At 42.3% G+C, this 5,000-nt stretch overlaps 1 protein-coding gene across 1 annotated transcript in view; it reads left to right on the top strand.

Moving 5' to 3' along the window:
• cfap58 (cilia and flagella associated protein 58) overlaps positions 1-5,000 on the top strand; it is a 40,039-nt gene that overhangs the window by 21,247 nt on the left and 13,792 nt on the right. The window lies entirely within an intron of this gene.

Raw genomic sequence — 5,000 nt, forward strand, 5'->3', positions numbered from 1 at the left:
TTTTTGTGGTTTTACCTGGGCGTCAGCTCCTGGTTTGGAGTATGGCTGCCTCAGGTAACACTAGGGGAAAGTTTGTTTGTCTCACGCGGCGGCATGGTATAAAGATATCCTCTACCGCCAGCGTAGAAGAGTGTAGCCTGGCAGTAGGTGAAATGGTTGGGCATGACAAAGTTTTGTCTGCTGCTCGTATGAATCAAGCAATCGTTTTGTTCCTTGAGTCCGTGGAGTTGGCCAACTTAGTGGTTGAACGCGGAGTAGAAATTGATGGTATTTTTAACTCAGTACTCCCTTTGTCTACCCCATCTAGGAAAGTAATCATTTCAAACATACCACCTTTCATTAGTGATGACATTCTTGTCCAGTCTCTATCCCGCTATGGCAAATTAGTTTCCCCGATCAAGAAGATCGCCATTTCCACGAAGTCTCCGCTTTTAAAGCATGTGGTATCTTTTAGGCGATATGTTTACATGGTTTTAAACAACAACACAGATGATCTTGATTTGACTTTGAATATCCAGGTCGACGATTTCAATTATGTCATATATGTCACAAGTAATCTGATGAGATGTTTTGGTTGTGGTTTGACGGGTCACCTAGTGCGTGCCTGTCCAGAAAAGTGCCCCAATACTACCGCCAATGTCAATGGTCAAAATGAGAATACTGGGGAGGGACAGTCTGCCAGTGATGAGGGGCCCACAAATGGTGGAGAGGCTGGGGTGGATGGTGATCAGTCACCAGGGGAAGGTTCTTCTAGTGCCGATGCACCTGAAGTTAGACCATCAGATCAGGATGTGTCTGATGAGACAGTAAGGAACGGGGAAGAGGGGGCCGAGGCTGAAGCTCCAGAATATAATGTTATGCATACTGATAACTCGCCGAATTCCAACGTACTAGATCTTTCGGAGGACGCTTGCGGGGAGGATAGTCAGATCTTGGAAACAGAGGAAGTTCCCTTTAAAGTTCCAAAAGGTCTGAAGAGGGAAAGGGCTCGAGCTGAGTCTCATAGAAAGGTAAAAAAGAAAGATCTGGTTGTTGACGTTAATTCTACTGATGCAGAGAGCGAGGGGGAATTTTCTGATTGCAGCCTAAGGTGCAGTCTTCCCCAAAGCGGCTACACAGGGCGCGAGTACACTGTGGATGACTTAAAAACGTTTCTGAAGCAGACTAAAAATGCTAGGTGTGTTCAAGTTGATGAATACTTTCCCGATGTTGAACAGTTCATCGCTAAAACGAAGCTGTATATGGCCGAAGGTAGCTTTACTAGGCAGGAGGTCTACCGTTTGAATAAATTTCTCACAAAACTTAGAGCTCTGTTGAACGCTGATAGCCAGTCCACCCCAGCCCCTGTTAATTCCCAATGAATATGTTCTTTTTTTGCACTTTTTCCTTTATACTTATGAGTGGGTTTCAAATTGCTTCGCTTAATTTGAATGGAGCAAGAGACCGCACAAAGAGGGCGATGCTTTTTGAAACAATTAAAGAAAAAGCTATTGATGTTGTCTTTGCGCAGGAAACCCATACTGACGCAAGCAATAGCTCTGATTGGGCTTTGGAATTTGGGGGGTTATCGATCTTAAGTCATAATACCTCAACTAGTGGTGGTGTTGCTATTCTTTTTTCAGGTAGCTGTATCCCCTGTTCATATGAGGTTGATGAAATTGTTAAAGGTAGACTCTTGAGAGTCAGAGCTCAATATGAAAATACTTTTTTTGTTTTTGTGTGTGTCTATGCCCCAACGGTTGGGAGGGAGAGAATGATTTTCTTAAGTATCCTGGATGATCTGTTAAAGAATTGTGATTCTGGGGAGTGTTTACTTCTTGGTGGGGATTTCAACTGTACTGAGCTAGCTATTGATAGGAATCATGTAGAGCCTCATATGCCATCACGTAGAAGGCTCATTGAGATAATGAAGTCCCACGACCTTTCTGATTTATGGAGGAACTTTCATATAAAGCAGAAACAGTACACATGGGTCCACTCAAATAATAACATATTATCTCTGGCAAGATTAGACAGGTTCTATACCTTTAAACATCAGTTCAGTTTTTTTAGAAGCTGTCTCATCCTGCCAGTAGGTTTTTCCGATCATAGTATGGTGCTTTGTAATTTTTTTGTTAGTGCCACCAGATATAAGAGCGCATACTGGCACTTTAACACTAGTCTTTTGAATGATGGTAAGTTTAGGGATGTTTTCAAGTTTTTCTGGAAGGATTTTAGATCCACAAAGCAGTCTTTTCAGTCTGTGCAACAGTGGTGGGATTTTGGAAAGGCCCAGATAAAACAGTTGTGTCAGCAGTATACTTCCTGTGTCACAAGAGATATAGCTCAACGCATGAAATTGTTGGAAAATGAGATACTGGAGCTCCAAGGTTTAGCTGAAAGTACAGGTAATCAGTTATATATGGAAAATTTGAAAATAAAAAAGAATTGTTTGGCCAACTTGCTGGGCATTAAAGCACAAGGAGCTCTGGTCAGGTCTCGCTTCCAGTGTGCAGAATTAATGGATGCACCTTCCAAATTCTTTTTTAATCTGGAAAAGAAAAATGGCCAAAAACGGCTTATACATGCTTTGGTTTCAGAAACTGGAGCCCTCTTATCTGACGATAAACAAATTCGTGAGAGAGCAGTTGATTTCTACAAGGTTTTGTATAGGAGTGAAATCTCCTATAAACAGGCCCTTGACAGTCCTTTTTTGACAAATCTTCCTAAGGTATCTAGAGAAGCTAATTGCGACCTTGGAAGGGTGATTACCCTGGCTGAGTTGGAAAAGGCCCTCCATGGTATGGAGTGTGGCAAGGCACCGGGGATCGATGGTCTGCCGGTTGACTTTTATAAGTCTTTCTGGACAGAAGTAGGCGCAGACCTACTGGTCGTTTTGAGGAACAGCTTGGCCAAGGGGCAGCTGCCACTCAGTTGTCGCAGAGCAGTTCTTACTCTGTTACCGAAGAAGGGAGATTTGAAGGATATCAGGTCATGGAGACCCGTGTCTGTTCTATGTGCGGAATATCGGCTGCTCTCTAAGGTTCTTGCTAATAGACTCAGTGAAGTTTTAGGGGAAGTCATTGCACCTGACCAGACCTACTGTGTGCCGGGCAGGCTTATTTGTGATAATATTTCTTTTATTAGAGACGTTTTGGAAATTGGTAAACTTTTACTTTTGGACTTTGGCCTTGTTTCTGTTGATCAGGAAAAAGCTTTTGATAGAGTTGAACATAATTATTTATGGAGCGTCTTGACTGCTTTTGGCTTTAATCCTGTTTTTATAAAGAAAATTAGAGCTCTATACTGTGACAATGAAAGTATTCTGAAAATTAATGGTGACTTGTGTGCTCCTTTCAAGGTTTTTAGGGGAATTAGACAAGGATGCCCCCTCTCTGGAATGCTATACTCCTTAGCCTTTGAGCCCCTGTTAGTACAGTTAAGAGCCAAACTAAAGGGTGTAACTCTTCCTGAGTGTAACATCTCTTTGAAGCTATCAGCTTATGCGGATGATGTAGCTATTCTGATTGAAAGCCAAAGGGATGTGGACACCATGTTAAATGTTTTTACTGATTTTAATCGGTTATCATCTGCCAGAGTTAATTGGGGAAAAAGTGTGGCCCTGTTGGCTGGAAAATGGCCTGATGGCACACCGTGCCTCCCAGGTGGGTTAACCTGGTCTAGGGACGGGTTTAAATATTTGGGTGTGTTTCTTGGAGACGATAACTTTGTTCTAAGGAATTTTGAGGGGATTGTTGAGAAGGTTAAGGGCCGTCTTGGCAAGTGGAGTTTTTTAATTAAAAAATTGTCCTATAGGGGCCGTGTTCTAATAATTAACAACCTGGTGGCTTCATCCCTTTGGCACAGACTTGCATGTATAGACCCTCCAGCACATGTTTTATCTAAAATACAATCTATTCTGGTTGATTTCTTTTGGGATGGTCTACACTGGGTCCAACAAGGCGTGCTTTTTTTATCCAAGGATGAGGGTGGACAAGGATTGGTCCACCTGCAGAGTAGGGCAGCAGCCTTTCGTCTTCAGTTCATACAGAGACTTTTGGATGGACCTGTAAATTCCAGTTGGAAGGCTGTGGCTTGTGCCATCCTAAGAACTTTTGAAGGCTTGGGTCTGGATAGGACCCTCTTCTGGATGAATCCTGCCTTAATGAACTTAAACAAGCTCCCTGTGTTTTATCGCAATACGTTTAAAGTATGGGGTCTTTTGAAAGTATGGAGACCTCAGAATACAAGTTCTCTCTTTTGGCTTTTGCAAGAGCCATTGATATATGGTTCATGTTTGGATCTTACGCATGAGAAGCATTTTCCTGCTTTTAGTGGGATGTTTTGCAAAGCGCGGGTCATCACTTTGAAGGACCTCCTGCCTTTAGCTGGGCCAGGTTTTGAGAATGCTGAAGGAGTGGCCGAACACATGAAAATGAGATCCATCCGTATAGTTAACAAATTCCTCTTGGAATTGCGGTCCCACTTCACAGATGCTAGTCTAGCAATGTTGGATCAGTATGCCAGGGGTTTAGTTATGCTAAATGAATGTGATCCTGTTCCATGTTTTAGTGTGTCCTCTGGATTTTGTAATGTCTTTTTGAAGGTTGAAGATTTTGTTTTTCTGGGTCCAAATCGCGCCTCTGGAAAGGCACTTTACAATCTTTGTGTAAAATCTCTGAATAGGAGGTGTTTGGAGTCTAGAGTTGACACACCTTGGCGTGCTGTTCTACATGTAGAACAGGATGTCAAACCACACTGGAGATCCTTTTACAAGTCACCATTAATTAAAAAGGTGGGGGATTTACAATGGAGGATTTTATATGGTGCAGTTGCTGTAAATTCTTTTGTTTGTGTTTTGAACTCTGATGTGAGGCATGAGTGCCCGTTTTGCAATGACAGGGAAACTGTTTTTCACGCTTTTATGCAATGCACACGCCTGATGCCTTTATTTTCCATTTTACAGAAACTGTTCACTTACTTCAATGAAAGTTTTTCAATGGAAACATTTATTTTTGGTT

Source organism: Alosa sapidissima, chromosome 9, assembly GCF_018492685.1.
Source record: "Alosa sapidissima isolate fAloSap1 chromosome 9, fAloSap1.pri, whole genome shotgun sequence".
Lineage (NCBI taxonomy): Eukaryota > Metazoa > Chordata > Actinopteri > Clupeiformes > Clupeidae > Alosa > Alosa sapidissima.